Source organism: Taudactylus pleione, unplaced genomic scaffold (genome assembly GCF_031769625.1).
Source record: "Taudactylus pleione unplaced genomic scaffold, aTauple2 ptg000465l, whole genome shotgun sequence".
In the NCBI taxonomy this organism is placed as follows: domain Eukaryota; kingdom Metazoa; phylum Chordata; class Amphibia; order Anura; family Myobatrachidae; genus Taudactylus; species Taudactylus pleione.
In genome coordinates, this window is record NW_028284867.1 from 827,956 (window position 1) to 842,766 (window position 14,811).

The following is a 14,811-nucleotide window of genomic DNA, read 5'->3' on the forward strand; positions in this document are numbered from 1 at the left end:
TCAATAATTCATAATCATCGATGGTTTATGACTAATGTCTAATACTTTTACCATTGATGGGAGAGAATCAGATGGTTTCCCTCCATCGATGGAACTGCATAAACTAATGTTATTTTTGCTTTTTCTTTACTAGGTGTCAGGACATGGAGCATAGCTCCGCTACCGCCACCCGCAAAGTCCTGCCCCCAGGTTAAGATTGGCTCGCATGCCAGTTAGTCAGAGAACAGGGATGACTGTCAGTTGGTGAAACCATTGATGGTCATCCATTGCATAGTTGGTAACCATTGATGGCCACTTGCTATATCGCCACTGATTATAACCACACCGATGGCCATCCCTAACCTAGAGGTATGTTTACTAAAGTGCAGGTTTTTAGAAGTGGAGATGTTGCCCATAGCAACCAATCAGATTCTACTTAACATTTATCTAGCACCTTCTAGAAGATAATAGCTAGAATCTGATTGGTTGCTATGGGCAACATCTCCACTTCTAAAAACTTGCACTTTAGTAAATATACCCCCTATAGTGAAACAGGAAGAGCTCAGCTGTAGTCCCACCTACTGCATCATTCCATAGGCTAAATGCCCTACCAATCAGATTCCCCTCCCTGTGATGTCACCAGTCTCTGGGCAGATTTCTTATGGTAATTTCTCCCATGTCCTGACTCCCCCAGATATAGTTATACAGCCTCCCCGTACACCTAATGCAGCATGAAGGGGCTCAGTGAGGGTGGCAGTGTAGGTGTGTAAGTGTCTGACGGGGTCACACAGAGTATAAAAGGACAGCTGTCCTGCCTCATAATCCAGGTATATCCTCACTCTGTCACATGGGATATTGTCAGGTAACCTGATCACTGTACTGTCATGTAGCACTGAGTACTGATTATACCACCTACACACACACCATGACTTGTTATTATATCCAATGTATGACTGATCTCCTCTCCTGTCTATACTGGGATAACACATTCCCACCATCCACCCCATTGATTTACTGACATCCACTTCCCAGTAATGTCGCCCTGAGGAGAATCCCCTGGTGCTTATTACCTGACCACACTGAAATCTCTCTGGTGTTACTGGGTGATTCTGGTTTATATCTGACCTGGATGCAGTTTTCCTGTCACCTGATATCTGTATAATATTACTAGCTGTGGTTACATCCAGTAATAGGTCTGTAGCTTCCTGTACATAGCCCCCTGTATTTATACCTGTTATCGGATAATGTGTGTAATTTCCCTGATAGGAGATCCACATCCAGATCTCCTGCACCATGGACCTGGTTGTCATGTCTCTCTGTGTCCTGAGTATCACACAAGTCACCTGTGTCTGGTTCCTGTAAGACAGTCACTGGGTCACACATGTTACACAGCTCCTCAATGTGACGCATCTTCCTGGACAGCTCGTCCTTCTTTATTTCCAGCTGCTGGATCAGATCAGAGACTGAGAGGGAAACGTGCTGTTCCTGCCTGGAGATCTCACTCAGGACTCTCTTCTCCAGGTCTTCCAGCTGTCTCCTGGTGTCTCTAAACAGGGCAGTGACTGTCTCTGTTACACCAGCTGCTTTTCCCTGATCTTCTCTCCTGCGCTCCTGCAGACTCTGGGCTCTTTTCTCAGTCTCCTCTCTCTTTGTGCTCAGTTTCTGCAGAACATTTCTCAGCTTCTCCTTCTTCTCAGAGGCCTCATCCAGTGACTCCATCTGATGTCCTCTGTGTTCCCCGATCAGACAGCAGGACACACAGATACAGGCAGCATCCTCAGTGCAGTAATACTCCAGGATCTTCTTATGGATGGAGCATTTCCTGTTCCCCAGGGAAATGGTGGGATCAGATAACAAGAGATATGGTAAGAACTTACCTTTGTTATCTCTGTTTCTACGAAGTCCATAGGGTCCACAGGGTTGACCTTGGGGTATAGGTTGGGAACCAAATCCGGGCACCACGCAGTTAAAGCTTTTAGCTCCCAGGATGCACTTGGGTCCACTCTCCCTATAACCCCACCCCCAGCCAAAGGCACCTCAGTTTGTAAGTAGCCAAAGGCCGGAGGAGGAGAAAAAAAGAGAGAAAACTGGAACACTCGATAACCATACTCACAGAAATGGGAGACGGAAAACCGGTGACCAGTCACACAGTCCATTTGAAGCCAGGTGCGTCAGGGCGGGCGCCCTGTGGACCCTATGGACTTCGTAGAAACAGAGATAACAAAGGTTATCTTACCATATCTCTTGTTTTCTACTTCAGGGTCCATAGGGGGTCCACAGGGTTGACCTTGGGGATGTCCCAAAGCAGTTCAACCAAGGGAGGGGACGCTCCTGTGCTGAGAGGAGAATCCGCCGCCAAAAAGGAAGCATCCTGAGAGGCAAAGGAAAACAATGCCTAGAACCTTAAAAAGGTGTGGACAGAAGACCACGTGGCCACCTAGCAAGGCAAAGCAGCCAAGGCGCCACAGCGAGCCACCCACGAGGGTTACATGGCCCGAGAAAAAACAAGCAGCAACAACAGAAAGGCCTACCCATGGGTAGGCCCCTGAAGAAGACATACGAGGCCGTCCAGCCAACATATGGCCATAGGCCGGCCATCCTTTCCTGTTAAAACCAGAAATCTCAGACCACCAATAAGGAGTCCGATTTCCGTCAGGAACTTGAATGGATCACATAAATCCACAGAGGCCGGACCACAGTCAATGAGGCCACACCACCCGAGAGGACTGGGGACTGAATGGCCGCACCATAAGTTCCAGAATAATATGGAACCTGAAAATCACTAAGAAGAAACACAGGGTGAGAGCAACTCACACCCTGACAAGATGCCCTCCAGAAGAGGGAGCCACATGAGAACGCTCCCAATTCCGACACTCACCTGGTTGATATAAACTCCCTGATAGAAAGAGAGAAAGTCAAAGCAATAGACCATGTAATGGCTATCACAACCAGCGGTTCCATTAACTTTCCCCGGAGTTAACAAAGAACCACTCCTAACTCCCAAGGAGTCCCTAGGGAGGAAAAATGGAGGCATAATCCAGAAAACACTCCAAAGGATGAACTGGATATCAGAGCGGAGCAATTCCATAACCTAATCATACTGACAGTGTAGAGATCTGCACTGTCAGGAAGGCCAGGCCGAGGGTGAAACCCAAGCCAGCCGGAAGGATTGCCAGAATATCTGGAAATCCTGGACACCAGAGGATCATATCGATAGGTATAATACCATAAGAATGATGGCTGCCACAGTTTGTGGTAGGTTCCAGCAAAAGCTGATCCATGTGCTCCAATCATTCCAACGATGAAAAAGCCATGGAAGCCGTAAGACCACTGTAGGGACGTAGTCAAAGACAAACGACCCAGGTCCAAGGCAAACCCCAGGACCCTGAGACAACAGGTCTGGGTAGTGAAGCATCAGGAATGGAGTATCGATGGAGAGACTCCGAAAAACCAAGTACCCCTGACATCTGGGGCAATCAGGAGCCACCAGCAGGAAAGCATCTCTGTCTCAATTGAAACACTTCCCTCGAGGAATAATGGAGACTGGAGAACACAGGTACGCAAATTGGAAGGACCCCTTCACCGACAAAGAGTCACTGAAGGTTGCTTCAGAATCCCCAGAGTTGGACTGTAACACCATAGTGTGATAGAGTCAGAAGGCCATGAGTGTCACCTCAGGAGGGCCCCCCCCCCTGCTCACCAGGAGATGAAACCTCTCTTGGGGAAGAGACTAGTCCCCGGGATGCACGTCGTAACGGCTGAGGACTCCCGCTTCCCAATGGAGAGCACCTGAAATGAACACTGTCGAGATGGTCGGGAGGAGACCCTCAGACAATGTCCGAATGTATGACATACCTGACATTGCCACCCAACGAACAGTATTGCTAAAAAGGAAGCTACTGTTCTGACCCTGTCGGACTGAACTTTTTCAGGTTCACCGGGAAACAAGGGCTATGCCAGAGTGAAGGCCCAAGACAGGCTAAAGTTCCAACAAGTTAATTGACAGGGTGGAATCGACAGACATCCAATTGCACTGAAATGGATGCGAACCAGACACTGTCCTTAGCAAAGAATACCCTGGACGAGATGGTCATAGTCACCCGAAAAGGGACAGACTTGCCTCCGGGGAGAGCAGCATCATTTGAACAGTGATCAGACAGAAAAAAAAAAAACTTGTTCCATCTGGAGATAAGCCAATTATGGAAAGGCCTGGAATGGAACTAAGCCCATTCCACCCTTCCAAAGGCAGACACTGAATAGTGGACCATGCCTCCCAGAGTGCAAAGACATATGTCGACTGCGCAGACATCCATGTACTCCTAATGGAAGAGTGGAGATGCCGTCTTACGCCAGAAGAATTCTCAGATTCTGAGAATCCAGCAGGGCTCCTAGGTGAAGAATACCAAGAGAGGGATGCAGGGAGGACTTTTTCCCCATTGATTAAACTTCTGCACCCTGAAGAAGCCACAGTCAACCTGACCCGGCTGTAAAGTACCCCGGTGATCCTGCTAAGAGCAGGAGGCCATCCAGGTACAGGAGCATTGGGATATACAGAACAGAAGAACTGTCAGAAAATCCAAAACGCTGGTAAACCCCTGTGGGGCTGAGAACAGTCCCAACAGGCAGAGCCCGAAAACCGTAAGTTCTGTGATACAGCAAACCTCAGTCCATGCTGAGGCAAGGTCTCTGTAAGTGCCTGTAGGCACACGTCCTGTATATCCAGTGATACCATAAAGTCCCCAGGTTCCAAACATAGTATGATGGAGCATAGGGATTGCCTCCTGAGCCCAGGTAGCTTTAGGAACTGGTTCAGGGAATTGAGACAGAGAATAGGCCAAAGAGGACCATTCAGCCACCGCACCAGAAAGAAAGCAGAACAACCAGTCCCTCGCTGAGAAAGTGGGGATGGCCCAATTAGCTCCGCTTACCCCAACAACTGTATAGCTTTCTGGATTCGTAAGGCCCTGTTCGGGTCCGAATAAGGGCCTGCGTACCATCACATGGAAATAGGCCGCCTGAGCAAAGAGAGGGCGTACCCTCCTACCCACGTAGCCGCGGCAACTAGACACTAGTACCGGGCGAACTGAGAAAATCGCCATCTCCCAGTGGTAGGCCTGTCTCGTCATGCTGACGATATATCCGTAGGTTCAGAAGCAGGATCGGCTGGCAGTCCAGGCCTGCTCGGTTGAAGAAACAGACCTTTAGGCTGACCCAGAGGACAAAAAGACTTAATAGACTTAGTCTGAGGCCCTGTAGTGGGCATAGCTGAAGGCGGGAAATTTGTACTGCCACTGTCAAGGTCAGGACCCAACAAGATCTACCCTATAGATGGTATCTGCACCACTGCATTCCCAGAGCGCAGCCATAGGGTATTACGGAGGATACCGTTGCAGCCGGAACTCTGAAAGTTAGGAGACTGGTATCCAATATAGGCATGTCCACCTATGACAACTGCATATATTACATGAGCGACCAAATACATTTGAACCCCAGACGTGTTGGTGGGGAAAAAACATTACAAATGCATCAGCTCAGTATGCAATAGTATTAACCAACCATGCTATAGCCATGGTAGGATGGGTAACAACCCCTGAAAGCGAGTATACTGATTTCAGGCAGAGTTACCACCGACGGATCAGAAGAATCCGACCACGCAGGAATGGGATGCATAGTAACGTCTGTAATCTGACGAGTAACACGCCCATCCACCCCATGAGGGGCTCGTGATGACCCTCAGGGAATTTGGGACAGGAGGCCAAACACTGTTGTAATACCTCATAACTGACAACAGCCAGAGTCCCGCCATGCGATCCCCCCGCTAGTCAGCAACAGGGAACCAGAAGGCACGCAATACTGAGGGTGTATGATACAGGTGCAGGTCAACATTCACTCTAACCAGAATGGACCTGCCACCAGCCCAAAGCAGGGATAATAATACTTGAAGAAATAGGCTTCCCCCCGTGTAAGAGGGAAAGAGCCCAAAACAGTATCCAGTTCACGCAGAGCCAACTGGGAAGTAACCACATGGCATCAACCACACCAATTTGCGTTTCGTAGAAAACGACATCCACCCAGGGTGGCCGTGGGAATCCCTGCAAGGGGAATGACAGACTATGGTGGTACCAGGGGGATTTCATATACTGCGAAAACCCCATGCAGGGAGCGATAGTCTGTGTCACAGGGGAAGAGTGCAAGAAACTGCGAGATACCCTGAGATGAAAAAGGGCAGTATGGTGAAGTAACCCCAAGTGAGGTACAACAATGGGGCCCGCCCGGCGATCCGCAATTGAGAGGATCCCGAGAAAACAAACCTCCCAAGGGGGTCGTGAAAGGGGCCGGCACCAGATGACGCCACACACAGAACACTTTATGAAACAAATCCTCCGCACTAACACCTGCAGCACATGACTTGCAGGATAGCAAAAATGGGTGTCGTATAACGCTCTATCTCCTGGTCAAACATATCTGACCAATCTTGGCGGAAATATCAAGCAGTGCTATACTGGTCCTGACTGATGCTAAAATTAGCCGCAGGGACCCATTTTCAGCGTATGCAACACACAGTTCCAACGAAAATGTGGCAATGTGCAGCACGCAACAGTATGTGACAAACCTCACAAATATCAACGAGTATATAAATGTGAGGTCTCAGAACCACCCTAAGTACAGCTGTATTAGGGCAGATAAGGAAAAGGGATAGATATACACTGACAGGTGAGAGAATTAAATACAGACAGTCAGCACTAGCATAAGTCACATACCATGCAGATATATACATATATACATAAACATGTCATATAATATACTGCACTATTACACTGCATTCAACTTACCCAGATTCAGTGTCTGGGAAGGCTACAGCGCTGTGTACACTGACCTGATGGTGAGGTACGCAGGGGGACTGGACTCACTGCCATCTCCGGAGCTCTGCTGCTGCACCACAAGAAAATGGCCGCTGGAGACCTCAGAAGAAGCGTGGCCCGCGGAGGAAGCAGCTCAGCGACGCCAGACTATACATACTGAAAGGCGCACTGAGCTGAGGGGAGGAGCCGCTGTAACAGGGAAAGCTTCCTCCCCTGGCCGGCTATTAAGCCCCCGGGACGCCGGCTCCCAGCACCGAACACTAAGTCCCTGGTGGTCTAGTGGACACACGGGGTATGGGGGGCCCGCCGCCACTGCCGGCGCCTCCAGTCTGTCCCCGGAGACACAGGACTGCATATTAAATGCGCGGATCACCGCAAGCGGTGATCCGCGACCTTACCTGCTCCCCGTAGATCCGGCAGCAGTCCTGGGCGCCCGCAGAGTCCGGCTAGTACAGACTCTGGGGTCCCGCTGAGATCCCCAGATCTGTACTGGCGTCTCAGCGCCGGCGGGGTGACGGAGCGGCAGCTTAGACGTCCTATGGACAGTCCGACGCTGCCGCTCTGAAAGTCCAAAGTAAAAATAAAAAAACTCTGTACTTAGAAAAAAATAAAGCTTAGGGGCTGCTAATCAGCTCCCCACTGCACTAAACGGTGACCCGACTCCGGCCAGGCACAACTTAAACTGAGGTGCCTCTGGCTGGGGGTGGGGTTATAGGGAGAGTGGACCCAAGTGCATCCTGGGAGCTAAAAGCTTTAACTGCGTGGTGCCCGGATTTGGTTCCCAACCTATACCCCAAGGTCAACCCTGTGGACCCCCTATGGACCCTGAAGTAGAAAAGACGTGTTCTGCTGACTTGCTGTGTACTCTCAGGTGATTATCACACAGAGAAGCCTCACACAGCAGACAGGATTTAGCAGCAGGTACAGGAGAGTGAATGCAGTAAGTGCAGAAGATCCCAGTCTCCTCCTGATCTGGCTGAGTACACAGTAATCTCCCCACTATGTTACACAGAGGAATGTTCCATATCAGTGCAGGACGCTCCTGACACTCTGCTCTGCATTCAGGACAAGTATAAACTCCAGACCCCTCCTGTGTATCCAGCACACGATCAATACAGACCCGGCAGAAGTTGTGGCCACATCTCAGGGTTACAGGATCTGTATAAATGCTCAGGCAGATGGAACAGTCCAGCTCCTGTCTCAGATCAGCAGACGCCATCGCTGGCAGCAGGAGAGAGAAATGAAAGTGAAAGTCTCTGACACTCAGATACCAGTGGGTGTGTTTCATAGTTACACACTGATGTTTGGTGCTGACAGGACATTGGTGTATATATAATGGGTGCAGGGTGTGAGGTGCACACAGGCCCCCCGAGCCTAGGAGGTCCCACACTACACACACATAATTATACTAACCTTTCTGGAGTCGCACATTGGTTGCTGCAGGAACAGAAACCACCGGGAAAATGGTGCAGACATCATTTTCATCATAATTTACATCACTATTATATATTACATATCTATTGACCAGCGCTGTCATTCTAAATTTATATATAATTTGACAGTGTACAATATAAAGGCACAGCAGTGTTTGCAGTGTAGACTGTAGAGACACATCTGTATTTTGCAATATGCAAAGTATAATCATAGCATAATTTTACAGAGAACACTGCACGGGCACAGCACGTTTTGTGGGGTACATTGTACAGGCACAGCAGTGTTTTGCAGTATAAACTATAATCATAGCATCATTTTACAGTCTACATTGTTCAGGCACAGCAGCATTTTGCATTATACACTGTACAGACACAGCAGCGTTTTGCATTATACACTGTACAGGTACAGCAGCGTTTTGCATTATACACTGTACAGGTACAGCAGCGTTTTGCATTATACAATGTACAGGCACAGCAGCGTTTTGCATTATACACTGTATAGGTACAGCAGAGTTTTGCATTATACACTGTACAGGCACAGCAGCGTTTTCCATTATACACTGTATAGGCACAGCAGCGTTTTGCATTATACACTGTATAGGCACAGCAGCGTTTTGCATTATACACTGTACAGGCACAGCAGCGTTTTGCATTATACACTGTACAGGCACAGCAGCGTTTTGCATTATACACTGTACAGGTACAGCAGCGTTTTGCATTATACACTGTACAGGCACAGCAGCGTTTTGCATTATACACTGTACAGGCACAGCAGCGTTTTGCATTATACACTGTACAGGCACAGCAGCGTTTTGCATTATACACTGTACAGGCACAGCAGCGTTTTGCATTATACACTGTACAGACACAGCAGCATTTTGCATTATACACTGTACAGACACAGCCGCGTTTTGCATTATACACTGTATAGGCACAGCAGCGTTTTGCATTATACACTGTATAGGCACAGCAGCGTTTTGCATTATACACTGTATAGGCACAGCAGCGTTTTGCATTATACACTGTACAGGTACAGCAGCGTTTTGCATTATACAATGTACAGGCACAGCAGCGTTTTGCATTATACACTGTATAGGTACAGCAGCGTTTTCCATTATACACTGTATAGGCACAGCAGCGTTTTGCATTATACACTGTATAGGTACAGCAGCGTTTTGCATTATACACTGTATAGGCACAGCAGCGTTTTGCATTATACACTGTATAGGTACAGCAGCGTTTTGCATTATACAATGTATAGATACAGCAGCGTTTTGCATTATACACTGTATAGGTACAGCAGAGTTTTGCATTATACACTGTACAGGCACAGCAGCGTTTTGCATTATACACTGTATAGGCACAGCAGCGTTTTGCATTATACACTGTATAGGCACAGCAGCGTCTTGCATTAAAATCCCCATCGGCAGATAATGTGTGCAACCTTAAAGTTATGTAACCAACTTAAATATAATAAAGAGACAGACCACGTATATATGCGATCAAAAATATATGGTCAGCTTTATTTATTTTACAATCAGAGTATGGTGGCATAAGAAAGAACGGCGAGTAACCTGACGCCCCACACTTGACTTAGGCAAAGATGTAAAAACACTCACTGAAAGGGCCACTATCCCAATTCAAGTGTAATAGTGATATAAAACTTGCAAGGGCCGATATCCCTCTCTGGCAAGTGAGACGGTATCCAGCCCCATCCCAATGCACTATTTTAGCCCTCTCCGACGAGAGGTGTCTCTGACCCCAGTAGGGTAAAATCAGCCTAACCAGTGCATAGAAGGGGGCGCACCGCTCATACTGCAGCAAGGTGGACGCTTTATAGATACTGCCGTTCTTTCCCGCCCTTGAAATAAAGCCGACACAAGAGGAAAAAAGTGGGAGGGAGGGTGGGAGATCAGTTTCCAAAGAGGCAGTGTACCAGTGCTGACCTACCCACACTCCTATTAACCACACCCCTTACACAACACTCCACCAATCCTAACCTAATGTCAATCTGACCATAAAAAACTAACACTCCCCTACCTAACTTTATTAACCCCACGCATCCCTGCCTAGGGGTTTATGTGCCCTCTGTTCTATCCGAACCTCGGTTGTCTTAAAATCCCCATCGGCAGATAAAGCGTGCAACCTTAAAGTTATGTAACCAACTTAAATATAATAAAGAGACAGACCACGTATATATGCGATCAAAAATATATGGTCAGCTTTATTTATTTTACAATCAGAGTATGGTGGCATAAGAAAGAACGGCGAGTAACCTGACGCCCCACACTTGACTTAGGCAAAGATGTAAAAACACTCACTGAAAGGGCCACTATCCCAATTCAAGTGTAATAGTGATATAAAACTTGCAAGGGCCGATATCCCTCTCTGGCAAGTGAGACGGTATCCAGCCCCATCCCAATGCACTATTTTAGCCCTCTCCGACGAGAGGTGCCGCTGACCCCAGTAGGGTAAAATCAGCCTAACCAGTGCATAGAAGGGGGCGCACCGCTCATACTGCAGCAAGGTGGACGCTTTATAGATACTGCCGTTCTTTCCCGCCACGCATGTTCCCAATGATGGAACGTGCCCGCCACCATACAACCTACTCTCTAAAAACCTCCCCACACCGAACAAAAAACACTCTATAAATGATATTTGTCCCTGCTAGGCATCTTGTACACCATTAAAGGGTGATGCTCCACAAATCTACCCCCCCCCCAACCATGCACCTACATCAACAGGAAAGGCTAGCACAATATCGGACAAAATATCACGACATCTGGCCAAAGCCAAGCAACCCACCGAAATCATGAACAAATAGTGCGCCGCAAGTAAAGCGACAGCTGCTGGCACAACTCATTCTCTCCCAGGTGAATTGCTAAGACCAAAAAAGAACCAAAGTCCTCAACTGACATCCGAATACAGGGCACTAATGCCTCCCAACCCATCCTAGCAAAGCGGGATGACCTGCCCCAAAAATATAAACAAGTGTCCGATAAACAAATGAGCTATAATCCTGTAAACCACCTGCAATACATGAAATACACATGAGTATGGTGACTATGACATATTGCAGATGGAGGTGATGGGGGGGGGGGGGGGAAGGGGGGGAAGGAGGACTTGACCCGAGGTAAAAACCTACAAAAAACCTGCTGAATCTTTTATTTTCGTTAGTAATGTCATTCTATATTCTGTTGTTTTATTAGCCAAACGTTGTCCTAAGCAGGGCAAAAAATAGGGCAAAATCCCTCGAGACCCCCACCGGAAAGGTGGCAAGTTGGCCGGAGCACTCAAGTCCACAAACAAAATTACACATCAGTAGTCCACATGAATAGAGGCGTAGGACTTCCACCATCACAGAGCCTGTATCCCCTGCTGAGCTGTGACTGCAAGAAAGTCTCTCACTGTTACCACAAAGTCTGATAGGCAATCAAAGGACTGAGGAACCAAGGAGCGACATGCAAAAACTCTCCATGACGTCTTGAGAATTGCATGGGGTATCATCTGTGCAGGCGACTCCGTTCCTGACAACAGAAGCAACAAAATCGATCCCTTGGGCAGTGGAAGGAGGGGATTCGGCCACATCAATGTCTGAAACAAAAGAAAAAACAGGGGCAGTATCGAACTCCAGGGTCCCTTGCATTCAGTCCATGAACAGTAAGCGCAGGCGCAAACGAGACACAGGGAGCAACAGCTGCAAAGCCAACTTAACTACTGAACGAGTGGACCCAGAGGGCCGACATGGCGGATGCTGTGGGAGCTAGCAGTGCCAACCCTTGTAAACAGAGCCCCCCCGACTGTTGTGACAGCAGGGGCCTCAAAGCACCCCCATTGGCACAAGCAGCGCAACAATGGCTCCTGAATCGAGGAAAGTAGTATTCCCCGGTATTGGCAAACCCAAGTAAACACTGACCGAGCTACACCAAGCTATTAGGAGACCACAACCCACTGCCCGGGGAACCCAAGCCAGAGGCGCGTCCCAATATTACTGAGGGCTGTGTATAAAATATGGTGTTTTCAAGAGCGTTGTATGTGGGGGTGGTGGACTCGGGTCAAACCTGTTTCCCTATGTAAGATATATATATATATATATATATATATATATATATATATATATGATTATGCATATATGGACGGGGATGAGAATGCAATTTAAGTTGTGTAGCTCCCTAAATTCAATGAACATATATTTGTAAAATAAAAGGGGGTGTATATGAGGTATGTTGTATTTTGAAGAGCGTTGTATACGGGGGTGAACCCCGCCTAACCTGTACCTGTATGTAAGATAAATATATATGATTAGGTCTCCATTGGAATAGGGATGAGACTACAAGTAAAAATTGTGGAGCTCGCCCAATTCCCATGCACAAAATTTGTAATATAAAAATGTCCACACCAAAATGTAAAATATAAAACAATACTCCCAAAGGCCAGATCCTGCGCTTAGGAGTAACCGGACTACTGAGGGGATATTTAAAATCATCCCTGCAGTCACCGCATCAACATGCCTATGTATGACCTCACAATGAATTAGACAAGGCTCGCTAATAAAACCAGTATGGAAAGACCCCCTCTCATGGGTAAGAAAAAACAAACAAACCGCGGGCACCGTCTATAGGGAAAAAAGGGGTCAGAATACCGTGCGGCAATAATGCAGTACAACTACCAGAAGTATCAGGGAAAATTCATACGGACAAATGAAAATGACCCTCACGAAGTGTTAGTATGCATGCAGGAGCACCGTCTACAGGTAAAGAGCATAAATTACTGTATGGGGAACCATACAATTCCGCTACGGAAAGTATCAGGGGAAATCATATGGACAAGAGAAAATTAATCCACAACCACGTAGTGCTCCTATGTATGTACGTTTATGACCAAAAGGTGGTCCAAAAGAGGAGGTGATAGGTTCCAATCTTAGAAGCAGTTTGTATAATTAGATAAAAAATACTCCGGCCCCCAATGGTATCAAGGACATTATAGAGCTCAACCACGTGCAAATAATTCCAGGTATACTGGGAATTTTGGACTATGAGCTCGTGATACCATTCACAAACTGACGCCAACTCGCTACAAGTCCCTATGTGTTCGTGGGGTCATAATGCATTTCCAAACTCTAATCAACTTAGGGATACCCATGTGAACCTAATTTTGTACATGTATGAAATAGAAAGTATATGTTAGCGTGATATTAGAAATATGCCGCGAGGACACATTTGTGATAGATTACCCGCGAATATACCACGATACATATTTTCCTTATCCACAGTTCTGTCGTACTTATTTTCTCAGCTATGTGCACCAGTAACATGAATGTTTCTGCTGTAATAAATGAGTTTGATGTACGATACTGTCTTATTCAGATTGAACAATTGACTGTATTAATATTAAAAACAATATACCTATTGCGTGTACTGACTTATAATTTCCGAATGTCAACAATGTGCCCGACTATAACATGAATGTTTGCTGTAATAAATGAATGTCACGTGACAAAATCTATAACGCGATATATCTAATAAAGGACCATGCAGAAGAACCGCAGTGCAAAGTGCCAAAGGCCCGTGGTTTCCGACATGCTGGCCTATGATAGCGTGTTACAACGCCTTTTACGTGTATAAAAAGTCATTGCATAATTTATGAAATAAATGCTCTGCCAATAGTATTGAATAATAAAACTGGTGTGGTGACAATGACCAGCCGGCTGTGAATAGACCAATAAAGGATGTGCATACTGTAGGTGGGCTATTTAGCAACTGATGACAAAAGGCACGTGGCTGAGAAACGATATATTCCACGCCCTTGTCATCTTGAATTACGTATGAAATGAGCCCACACAATGCCCAAACTGACAAGCGGGCGCAGGATGCCGTCCCCTGCCGCAGAGAAGCGAGGAAAAAACCCTCCCAGCACTGTATATTACATATTCCCACAGCCCAGCCCGGGAGCTGCGGCTGGCATGAGCACTGGAGAATTGCTATTAGACTGCCAACAGACATGAATATAACTGCCTTCCTACAGTTATACATTATACTGCTGGCTTGCCGATACATAATTATACTATAATATATACATATCTTATACTGCTGTCTTACCGACAACATAACTTACCACGGGCGTAATCATATATATCTAATTAATACCAGAAAGGACCAAATTAATAGTGCCCTACCACTATGCGTATCATGCAGCCTGTTATTCCTGAATGTGCATCTACTACTAATAACTGTTTGCTCTACAGAAAGAAAAAAGCGGAGGGAGAGGCTGCCACATCTCTCTAACTGCCAAGCTCTTGGGACGTATACCGCAGGCGTGGCTGGGGATGCTCAAGACTACTCCACACCCCCAGACTGCAGAGACCTTAGGGGTGTGAGAGCACCCCCACTGCCACCAGCAGAACGGCAACAGTCAGCATGCAGGGAGGCATAACAGTGAAGGGGCACAGTGGCCGCCATAGGGGACCCCATGACAGCAAGCATACCCTGCTGCACTGTGAGGGGTACAGGGCTGCCATGGGTAACCCCACGGCAGCA

The 14,811-nt window shown here is 47.2% G+C and overlaps 1 pseudogene; it reads right to left on the reverse strand.

Annotated features, from left to right (window-relative positions):
- Nucleotides 1-538: 538 nt before the first annotated feature.
- Nucleotides 539-8,061, reverse strand: LOC148504595 (E3 ubiquitin/ISG15 ligase TRIM25-like; annotated as a pseudogene).
- Between the last annotated feature and the right edge of the window lie 6,750 nt (nt 8,062-14,811).